The sequence below is a fragment of the Apodemus sylvaticus genome, chromosome 8 (genome assembly GCF_947179515.1).
Source record: "Apodemus sylvaticus chromosome 8, mApoSyl1.1, whole genome shotgun sequence".
Taxonomy (NCBI): domain Eukaryota; kingdom Metazoa; phylum Chordata; class Mammalia; order Rodentia; family Muridae; genus Apodemus; species Apodemus sylvaticus.
This window is the reverse complement of record NC_067479.1, coordinates 77,505,832-77,518,166: the sequence shown is the minus strand read 5'-3', so window position 1 is coordinate 77,518,166 and position 12,335 is coordinate 77,505,832. Positions and strand designations below refer to the sequence as shown.

Below are 12,335 nucleotides of genomic sequence, written 5' to 3'. Positions count from 1 at the left end.
AGTTGAATTACAACGATGATTTTTCATGTCATTGGTCGCAGTTAAGTGCTGTGTGGAAATAATGATAAATTACATTTCTGTTTTAAGTCTATTATTTTTGACTGGATGTCTTGGGTTGGCCTTAAAACCTTCTCCTATTTATGGTGGTCTTGGATTAATTGTTAGTGGGTTTGTAGGATGCTTAATGGTTTTAGGGTTTGGTGGTTCATTTTTAGGGCTAATAGTGTTTTTAATTTATTTGGGTGGGATAATGGTAGTGTTTGGATACACTACTGCTATGGCTACTGAGGAGTTCCCTGAGACTTGAGGGTCTAATTGAATGGTTTTTAGTATTTTGGTTGTTGGAGTGTCAATGGAGTTGTTAATTATGTATATGTTAAGTTATTATAGTGAGGTGGAGTTGGTAAATTTTGATAGTTTAAATGATTGATTAATATACGAGATTGATGATGTAGGTGTAATGTTAGAGGGAGGAATTGGTGTTGCGGCTATGTACAGTTGTGCTACCTGAATGATGGTAGTTGCTGGGTGGTCTTTATTTGCTGGAATTTTTATTATTATTGAAATTACTCGAGACTAGTAATATAAATTAAGATTACTAGAAGAAGGGAAATTAAGAATGATAAATATAATTTTACTAATCCTTTTCGATTTGTTATCAGTTTTGAAATGTGGGAGTGGATAGTTGAAGTGGATTTTGGGATAGATTTTTCTAGTCATGATAAATCTAGGAGGTTAAGTGATACTTTAAAACTTGATATTAGAGTACTAGCGGGGAAAATTCGGTGAATAATTAGTGGAAAGTACCCTAGTGATGTAGAAAATGATGAGTATGGGTTTTTTTTTTTTTTTTTTTTTTTTTGTTAGTTGAAAGGTTTAGTGTAAGGTTATTAAGTTCTAGGGCTATTAGAAATCCTAAAATGGAGATTGCTAGAGCTGTAGATTTTAGGTATCACGGTATTGTGAGAATTGGGATGTTAGTTGGTGGGATGTTGTAAGAGATGAAAAATCCAGCTAGAATACTTCCAAATGCCAGACGTTTAATTGGGTTGATAAGGTCTGGATTGTTTTCGTTAATTGAGATTATTGGTGGGAACCGTGGTTTTGATATAACTACAAAGTAAATGATTCGTATGCTGTATATGGCTGTTATTGATGTAGCGATTAGTGTAATTAATAGGGCTCAGGCGTTGGTATTACAGGTGTTTATAGCTTCACTGATTAGGTCTTTTGAATAAAAGCCTGTGAGGAATGGTATTCCTGTTAAGGCTAGGCTTCCAATTGTAAGGCAAGATGATGTGAATGGTATAGTTTTGATCATGTTTCCTATTTTTCGGATGTCTTGTTCATCGTTTAGGCTATGAATAATTGATCCTGAGCATATAAAGAGTATAGCTTTAAAGAATGTGTGAGTACAGATATGAAGGAAGGCTAAATAGGGTTGGTTAATTCCTAGGGTTACTATTATTAGTCCTAGCTGACTGGATGTAGAGAATGCTACAATTTTTTTAATGTCGTTTTGGGTGAGGGCACAGATGGCAGTAAATAGGGTGGTTAGGGCTCCAAGGCATAGTATTATTGTTAGAATGGAAGGGTTGTTTGATGTCAGTGGGTGAAAACGAACTAGTAGGAAGATGCCTGCTACTACTATAGTGCTGGAGTGAAGTAGGGCTGATACTGGTGTTGGACCCTCTATGGCGGATGGGAGTCATGGGTGGAGGCCAAATTGGGCTGATTTTCCTGTTGCTGCAATTAATAAACCTAGAAGGGGAATCATACTGTTATTGTCTGTAAGCATAATTTGTTGTAGTTCTCAGGAATTTATATTTAGGCAGAATCATGTTATGGCTAAAATGAACCCAATATCTCCAATTCGATTATATAAAATTGCTTGTAGGGCTGCTGTATTTGCGTCTGCTCGTCCGAATCATCATCCAATAAGTAGAAATGACATGATTCCAACTCCTTCCCATCCAATGAATAGTTGGAATAGGTTATTAGCTGAGGTTAAAATTAGTATAGTAATAAGGAAAAGTAATATGTACTTGATAAATTGGTTGATGTTAGGGTCTGAGTGTATGTATCATGATGAGAATTGGATAATTGATCATGTAACAAATAATGCTATGGATATAAATATAATTGAGAAATAATCTATCTTGAAGCTTATTGATAATTCAATAGAATTTATTGTTGTTCAATGTCATGAAGTAATTATATATTCTGCATTGTAGTAGAATAATATTATTAGTGGAAGCAAGCTTAGAAAGAATGAGAATTTAATTGATAGCGTTGCATGAAGGGGAAAATTAATATGTTTAGATAGGCTAGTTATAGATATTAAAATTGGTGTAAGTAGCATCATAAAAATAGATAAGATAGAAGATGTAATGGTGTTTATTACTTTCATTTGGATTTGCACCAAGATTTTTGGTTCCTAAGACCAATGGATTACTTTTGTCCTATAAAAGTAAGAAAGCCATGAGTTTAAGCATGGGGGCATGAATTAGCAGTTCTTACATACTTTCTTGGTAAATAAAGAGGGTTAGTTCTTATTTTTAGATTCACAGTCTAATGTTTTATTAAACTATATTTACATATCGTTAGTCCTGTAATAAGTTTTGGGCTGATAGTCAATAGGACTAGGGGGATAATGTGGAGACTTATAAGTGTAAGTTCTCGTGTGTGTGATGGTTGAAGGTTATTTATATGGTTGGTTAATTTTCCTCGTTGGGTTGTAATAATTATGTATATTGAGTATATACCTGTAATAATAATATTGATTCCCATGAGGATAATAGAGAAATTAGATCATGAGAAAAGTGATATTGTAATAAATAATTCTCCAATTAGGTTAATTGATGGAGGGAGAGCAAGGTTAGCTAAACTTGCAATTAGTCATGAGGTTGCTGTAAGTGGGAAGATTATTTGCAGGCCTCGGGCTATAATTATAGTTCGGCTGTGGATACGTTCATAGTTTGAGTTTGCTAGACAGAATAATAATGATGAAGTTAATCCGTGTGCAATTATTAACATAGTGGCTCCTATAAAGCTTCATGGGGTTTGAATTATGATAGATGCAATAACTAGGGCTATATGGCTTACTGAGGAGTATGCAATTAGTGATTTCAGGTCTGTTTGACGTAGGCAGATTGAACTTGTTATAATTATACCTCATAAAGAGAGGAGAATAAATGGATAGGCTATATATTTGGTTAGAGGATCAAGGATAATGGAGATTTGTATTATTCCATAGCTTCCTAATTTTTGTAGAATAGCTGCTAGGATTATAGATCCTGCGATTGGAGCTTCAACATGGGCTTTTGGGAGTCATAGGTGAATTCCATATAATGGTATTTTAATGAGAAATGCTATTATGCATGCTAGTCATATAATGTTATTTGATCATGAGGTATTGAGGGAGTTAGTAGTTAATGATAAAACTGTAAAGTTGAGTGTGCCTGTGAAATTTTGAATATGGACTAAAGCAACTAGTAGGGGAATTGAACCAATTAATGTATAAAATAAGAAGTAAAGTCCTACATTTAAGCGTTCTGTTTGGTTTCCTCATCGTGTAATAATGATTAATGTGGGGATGAGGGTGGCTTCGAATAGAATATAGAATATGATTAGTTCGGTTGCTGAAAAAGTCATGACTAGTAGAATTTGTAGGCTGGAAAGTAAAGAAATGTAGAGCTTTTGATATATTATTTTTTCTTTTTTTAGGTGATTTTGGCTGGATATGAGTATTAGTGGTAATAATCAAGTTGTTAAAATAATTAATAGGGTAGATAGTGGATCTGAGGAAAATATAGGTGAGAAATTTAAATAGTTTTCGTCTGTTTGTCATAAAATTGACAGGCTAATTAGACTAATTAAAAAGCTGTAGGAGGTTACATATGTTCATACTTTTTTTGCACTAGAAAGTCAAGTTAATGGGAGAAGTATTAATGATGGAATAATAATTTTTAACATTGTAGTAAGCTTAGGTTTTGTACATAATCGGTTCCGTATGTGTTTGATACTTTTACTAGAAGAGCTAATCCTACTGCTGCTTCGCATGCAGCAAATACTAGAATTGTAATTGGGATTGGCATTGATGCTATCGAGTTGGAATTTAAGGTAGCTATAGAGGTGTCCAGCTGTAGAACATTTTGACATGTTTAAACATAAAATGTTTAAATGTTTAACATGGCAGGTTTCCTGGAGTTTAGTCCTTTACACCATCATATTATTTAGAAACTCTCTGTTACATGTATTCTTGGTGAAGATTTCTCTTCCATCCTGTAGGCTGACACTTCAAGTGATTAAGAGTTTCTTTTGCTGTATTCTATTGCTTTGAGGAGACACCTTTACCAGAATATCTTATAAACAAAGTATTTAATTAGGGCTGGATGCTTACACTTTCAGAGGGTGATCCAGGATCATCATGGTGGGGAGAGAAGCAGCAGGCCGACAGGCATGCATACAGGCAGGCGTGGCAATAGAGAAGTAGAAGAACGCACATGGTGGAGGTAGAGGAGAGAGAGAGAGAGAGAGAGAGAGAGAGAGAGAGAGAGATGGGGGAGTAGGGAGGGAGGGAGGGGGAAAGGGAGAGGGAGAGACTGAGACAGACACAGAGTGAAAAAACAGCCAGTGAGAGACACAGAGACAGGGAGACAGATTCAAAGACAGAGACAGAGACCTGGACTGGCATGAGCTTTTGAAACCCCAAAGCACACCTATGTGACATACCTCCTCCAGCAAGGACATAGCTCCTAGTGTTTCTAAAACAGTTCCATGAACTAGGTAGCAAGCATTCAACTGTATGAGCCTTTGAGGGCCATTTTTATTCAAACCACTCCATTTATGATGCAGAAGATTTCTAAGTTCTCAAGGTGAATATTTTTATTTCCTGGGAGGTATTAGAGAAATACTGTTGTGATTCAGCTATTGTTGTTCCGCATGATCATCCACAGAGCAGTACTTTATAACTGTAGCAAAATTCATGACTATAAAGACACAGCATGAATACATTTTTCATCATGACATTGGGATCCACAGAGTTTGACACACTATCCACATTAAAAGCCCAATTTCCTGTGCTAATTTTGAAGCCTAGGTCACATGATACTTAAAAATGTCTAATCCCACTTGATACTTCTAGTGTTAGAGGACTGTGAACCACACATGAATACAGTAGGTTCTTATGAGAGAAAAATTAGAGATTATATTTCATTCATAAGAATATGTTAATTTTATTCAGTACCAGCTTAAAGTGGGGAGCAATATATACAGTATATAGACTTAGCAAAACAGCAAATTCAATACAGTAACAAAAAGATAATACATACCAAAATGTCAAACAAAAGCAAAGAAAACAAATTCCCCAAACAGTCAAAATTCTAACCAAAACCCAAACATAATAATTATGCTAAGCAGCATTCTACTGCTGCATATTTTAAGAACAGTTCTACAGCCTGTTGCTGGCCTTGGAAAAAATAGTGCAAAGGCAGACAATCACAATAAGTATCCTTTCCAAGATGAGAGTAGGAATATCTCATTTTGGGGGGTTGGATTGGTGATGGAAAAGTCCTTCTAAGGCTATGCATGCGAACTAAGGATACAAGTATTACGTCAATTGAAGCTGAATTGTGAACTACCCCTGCCCATATATGCTACACCCTTGCTCCTGGGTACTGGTTCTTCTAGGTACTTATTAAATTTATTACTCTTGGCCTGGGACCAGTAGAGCCAGAGAAGTAAAGGAGGGGAGCTGACCTGCTTTAGCCCCCTGAGAGGGCCTGAAGGAATAGACTAGCTCTCCAAGAAATTTCCAGAAGCCTGTGCCACAGGGCTGGGTCCACCTTAATCCTGTGATGACTCTTCTCTAGTTTTTAGATAAGGAATTGTCAATCCTTGGTTCTATTGCTGCATAAATTCCCTAAGGTTGTAATCAGTATTTACAAGGAAAGGCTTGTAACACACACCAGGATTTTTCAGTGCACACCCAAAGTGAGCACAGAGGTCACGTGCTGTGCTGCTCAATGTGAGGGTCCCTGGCCTCATCACTATTATTACCTGGAAACTGAGTCAGGCAAAACCTCAGGCCCCATTATACTCCACACACTGTACATTATAACTGGAACACACACACACACTCAAACACAATCAGATGCCTCATAAATACAATGATGTGGCATCATCTTACAGTAGCATGTACAAAATTTTAGAAAAGCAGCGATGACCTGCAGCCAATCCAGACACAATGAGAAGCTGCACGTGGGACCAGGCCCCTCTAGCTGTTGACAGGACCAATTGTACCCAAAGCACCTCCATCCTAATTACATACATGATTTACCATAAACCCACAGTACCTAGCCTCACCCACAAACCAACACCTGTCCAGGCTTCTTAAGGTGCAGGATGAGAGCTCCCACCACTCCCCTGACCCCCAGACTGTGATTCATGTCACCGCCTCTGCTCTGCTTTTGGAGGAATCAGAAGAGCCTGTGACCCCATCTCACTCCTACCTGAACTTCAAGTTCTGTGTTGAAAATCCAATCAGCAGAGTGAATTTGGGCATGAAGTTAGTCTGGAGCTGTAGCTGCCTGTGATAAGAGTAATTCTGGGGTGAACAGAGAGGGCCCAAGAGAGTCAGCAAAGAACTGGGCACAATGACTACCTGTTGTTCAAATCTTTGTTACTGTAATGGGCCAGGATTCCCCGGAGTTCGTCCCCCTCATTTTCCATCTTCTGGAGATCCCTTTTGAGCTTGTCCAACCTCTTCACTCTCTGCTCGTCCTCATTGATGGTGGAGGGTTCTGATGATGCCTTCCCAACAGACCCTGTAGGTAGATCAACACTAGTAAACTTGTAGAGATGATAGGACAGGGAATAAAGAAACTATGCTTAGTCCCAAACATAAACCCAAAGAAGAGGAAATTCTAGAGACACAGTGAATCCCTGAAAGAACAGTAAATCATCTTCAAGCTGGAATCCTCAGCGATGTCCCTGTTCCCACCAACCTAAACATATGCCTCACTCACTACTGCAGTTCCCCCAGCCCTGAAATGCATAAGCTGGCCCAGGCTAGAATAAATGAAGAGCATTGTCAGCTCATATCTGACAACGTATTTAGTCCATACTGCTTAGCACAAAAAAGATTGACCATAACACTAGCAACTAGCATGTTCCACAAGCCAACACCTGTCCAGGCTTCTTACAATGTGTGATGTGAGCTCACACTCTACTAAACTAACCTAGACTGTGAATCAGGCCACATCTTGTATGTTCAATACAAAAATGACTGAGATTTTGATTCATGAACAGGGAATATTCCTCTCTGTCCTTGGCATCAAATGCTCATGTAATCTACAGCAAACTATTGAGGATGAACACCTTCAACACTCTATCTTGACAGCAATATTTTGCTATTCTTATAGCGCTTCCCCAGGCATAATTTGCCACTGAGGAGAAAATTAAGAACTTTCAGCAAAGCAACTGCAGGCTTGTCAATTCCTGGGTCTCTGCAAAACTAATCATCTGAAATTCTTTACTCTGTGTCTGCCTTTGAGTAATATTGAGGATCCAGGTCATAAGCCCTACTCCTGGAAGGACCAGCTTAAACCCACCTCCTCCAAGAAGCTCCCTGACCCTTGCCAGGACTCACTGTGCCTTCCCCATGACCTTTTCCTCCTTCTTGTTTCCCAACATGGCATAAGGCCAGGCTCCTTCTGCCTCTTCTGCCTAGGCCTGGTCTATGTCTGTATTCTATTCTCCCTCTGAAATATCCTGCACAGCATGGACAGCATGCCGGCTTCTGAACCCAGTAGGCTCTGAAGGAATACCCCACAGGAAGCTGGTGTCACTACAGCACTGGTCACATCACAGAAGATTCTAGGGTTTTCCTGGATACAGGGGATTGTCCAGGGAAGTTACCACTGTTGATGTCATGGGGAAGTACCATTGCCTACCTGCTAAGGAGCTTACCCCATATTGACCAGTTTCTGAGGAGCCCTTTTGTGGAGTCTTTCTTTTGACTCTGGTGATAGCTCTTGGAGCCTTCATGTTCCAAAGCTAGGGAATTTTCTCTGTTTCATTATAAGTAAAGTGTTTTGGATGAGAAGAGATTCTCAGGGCTTTGGCATGGGTAGCTCATCTTTGTTAGGATCTAAAACTCTAGGATCCTCTGATGAGGGAGATTCAACATTATAAATCTACTTCTGCAGTCCATTCATATAACTTACAGTCCAAGTTCCCAGGATGCCTTGCTTCCCAGCGACCACAATTATTCTCCTGTACCTTTAATTTTATGCAGGATGGATTATATTTTTATTGTCTACATATCTAGAGGGGAGACATTGTTTCAGTTTATACAGATAAGTGTTTTCATGAAATCTCTGTTTTACAGTCCTATTTTTTACAATGAAATCTTCCTTGGCCATATAGAAACTAAGGTACAAGGGAATATCAAATTGCAAAGTTTATGTCCCTTCTTGAAAAGATATAATCCTACATTCTCCCTTTCTCCAATACACACAGACAAAGTAGGCTTCTGTGAGCAAAGGTCAACAGGAACATTGGATTGCTGCTCGGTAGTTCTATTAGCTCTCCCTTCTCCACTATCTACCTTTCTGAGTTCCCAGTCCCAGGCTTGAAGCTTTTGGGTTTTGAACTATGATCCTGTATTCATAAGATACCTAAGACTGTATTTAAGCTGATAATTCAAGCAAGGAGGCCGAGAAACGGCTAAGATGTCCACCCCGCTTGAAGCCAATACTCTTTGTAGGTCCCACAAGGTGGAAATTAACAATGAGTTCAGCAACCAGGGTGGTTGAGAAGTTAGGGGATCTGCTTCACCTGGCAGGTTCTGGAAGTGGCAGAGTCAGTCCAGTATCAGGTGTTTCTTTAGTACTCCTGTCTGCTTCCATGGCTCCTTTATCTGAGAGGCAGACCTAATTTCAGGGCCAGCTCTGTCTACACAGGAACATCTAAGAGGTGCCATTGATTTGTGTGTCAGAAACCGCAGTGATGTGGTTTCAGGGTGACAGTCCTATGGTAAAGTGAAGTGAGGCTGTCAAGCCTGGAATGAGTCCTTGATCTATTGTTACTGTTTGTGTGATTCACAAACAGTAGCATTTGTCCTGGTTGCTTGGTGTCTTTAAAATATGGAGGCCTGCCATAGACTGTGCCTGAAAAGTCCTAGGCATATGCTGTTGCCAGCCAGTTTTTTTTTTGGATTTTTGTTTTGTTTTGTTTTGTTTTGTTTTTTTGGTTTTGGTTTTGGTTTTTTCGAGACAGGGTTTCTCTGTATAGCCCTGGCTGCCCTGGAACTCACTCTGTAGACCAGGCTGGCTTCGAACTTAGAAATCTGCCTGCCTTTGCCTCCCAGAGTGCATGCCAGCCAGTTATTTTGAGGAAAGAGTTTTTTAGCACATAGGTAGCTGCACATTTCAATGTGGATTTTGAAACCAGAACATGCTAGCCTTGTTGGGGAGCATTCATAATGTTCAGCTCTGTGACTACTGGAAAATACGACTTTCTGGCAATGACTAGCCTGTATACCATGGGACACAAAAGTCATTAGAGTCTCTTTCTTTAACACTTAACATTCTGGGAGAGAAAATGGTTTCCAGCCTTGAATTGTAGAAGAATGATTTGGACCAAAATAGGTAAGGGAGTAGATTACTCCTTAGCATGAATAGTTTCATTAGGAGTACTCCTCAACCTATGGTGATGGACAGATATGGGAGAGGGCAAGGCACAGCTCTTCATCCTGAAGGGTGTGCAGAGAAGCTGCCTTCAGATGAATATTTGACCAGCACTTCATACCATATTTCTGGAAGTGTTCAAGCTTTGGAATTACACAGGACCTTTAGGATTCTGGCTTAGTACTTCAACTTTAATTTTTTAAAGAATTTTCAGTGTCCTTTCTATAGGTTGTGGGGTTTCTTTGAACTCAGGGGACTGCTCTAAGCATGAGGAAAAAATCATGTACTTGACACAGTGTTATTGTAGTAAAATTTGTAGCTAATTTGAGGTCTGTTTCTATGATGGGTAAATTCTAAGCCATTCAGGATGCATTGATTACAAAGGCCCTCCATCGGGTTAGCTCTGTGCTGTGTGCCTTCACTATCAATACTATCTCCTAGCAAAAAGTGGTGAATTTCGATGAGCCCCTTTTAGTATGATGGAATGGAAGGGGAAGGAGGACCTATGGCCAAGGACAGGAGAGTCCGATGAAGACTGGGGTCTCTTCTCTAGACAGACACATAGTTGCCAATGTAATGGTTTCTACAAAATAACATTCCATAAATGGTGGTATCTGCCCTGTGTTTTTATCATGTTGTGTATTGTTCATACAATTGTGAGTTATTGAATCCATCTTTGCCCTTGTGTGCTACCTTGCTTGTGTGGAGCCTAAAAGACAAATCTTGAGTCAATTTTCTTCTTTCTTTCAATTGCTGGAGGTCAAACTCTGGTCACCACCTTGACTGCAAGCACCTTCACCTGCTGTGACATCCCACCAGTACATTATACACATACTTTTTATTGTTTTAAGGCAAAGTGTCTATAGCACTGGCTGCCCTGGAACATATGGAAACAACTTCCTGAGCCTGTAATTAAAGACACTCAATACCACACCAAAGTCTGTTGTGTCTTTCAAGTATAGAGATTCGATGTTTCCAATAAGCACTTCAGTTTCCGTTGCCTATGTACACTGCTTCTAGCAGACTGTATACCTTACAAAGCCTGGAATCAGAAATGCTTTCCTAACAGTAATGTTCTGGTCTATATCCTTTTCTGTTTCTCTCAGTCCAGGATTCAAGTTTATGTAATACAGAGCAAAACAAAACACAAATAGATAGAAATGGCATCTGAAAGGTCCATATAAACCCATCTGTATGGCCTGTGTAATTGCCTCCCTGCACCTCCTTCAAACTACTGAGCATGTACAAACAACTCTGTTCACAGAGGGCTTCAAACATTCCACTCATACTTTTTGCAAAAAAGTTACTGACAAAGTGGTATTTTATTACTTCTACATTTAACATGCGTTGGGCACTTCTAAAGATCATGATAGATCAGATATTTCAGGTAGGGAATGTTATTCATTGTTTACACAGTAGACCAGTAAATGGCACATACTTGAGAGTTATTAAAAATTCATTGAAAGGGTGACTGGTAGTGGGCACAGTGGCATCTGCCAGCATAATAGTTGGGTCAGTAGCTTAGATAAGTTCCACAGAGGGGGCTGTGGCATCAATGAAGTTTTGGGAAACAGGAGCAGGCCTGGAATGTGGCCCTCAGCATCCAAGGAGGAGCTTTACTGCAACTCCTCCCCAATGGCACAGAGAAGTGGGCCAGCAGAAAGATGCATACCATCTTTATGGGGCCGTCTTTTATGAGAAAGAAATTTGGGAAATAGCACCCTTCACAACGGCCACAAATAATATTAAATATCTTGGTGTAACTCTAACCAAGCCAAGTGTAAGACCTGTGTGAATAGAATTTCAACATCTTGAAGACAGTAACTGGAGAAGGTATCACAAGATGGAAAGATCTCCCCTGCTCATGGATTGGTAGGATTAACATAGTAAAAATGGCCATCTTACCAAGAGGAATCTACAGATTCAGCACAACCTCCATTAAATTTCCAACACAATTATTTAAAGACCTTGATATGACAATATGGAAAGCCAAAGCAAGCAAAGAAATAAAACAGGAGAACCAAGAAAATACTCTACAATTAAGGAATTTCTGGAGGTATCACCATCTCTTATTTCAAGCTGTACTACATAGTAATAGTAATAAAAACCATGTGGTGCTGGCACAAAAACAGACAGGATGTTTGGTGCAATTGAATTAAAGTCCCAAAAGTAAATCCACTTTCCTTGACAAGAACATGATTTTTGACAAAGAAACCAAAACACACTATCAGGGAAAAAAGGAAAGCATCTTTTACAAATGGCTCTGATCTAATTGAATATCTGCATATCAAAGAATGAAAAGAGACCCATATTTATCACCCTGCACAAAAGGCAAGTCCAAGTGGATCAAACATAAAATCTCAACTTCAAACCTGACACATGATATCTGAAAGAAGAGAAAGAAAGGAATAATCTTGAACACATTGGCACAGGAGGCAACTTTGTGAACAGAACACCAACAGCTCTGACACTAATAGCAACAATTAATAAATGGGACCTCATGAAACTGAAAAGCTTCTCTAAGGCACAGAACACATTAACGGACTAAACTGCAGCCTACGAATGGGAAAAGATCTTCATTAACTCTACATCTGGCAGAGTGCTGATATACAAATTATATAAAGAACTCAAACTAGGTATCAA

The 12,335-nt window shown here is 39.1% G+C and overlaps 1 pseudogene; it reads right to left on the bottom strand.

The window, feature by feature from the left end:
* The window catches only part of LOC127690765 (uncharacterized), a 31,126-nt pseudogene extending 23,321 nt beyond the window's left edge, over window positions 1–7,805 (bottom strand).
* Window positions 7,806–12,335: the final 4,530 nt, after the last annotated feature.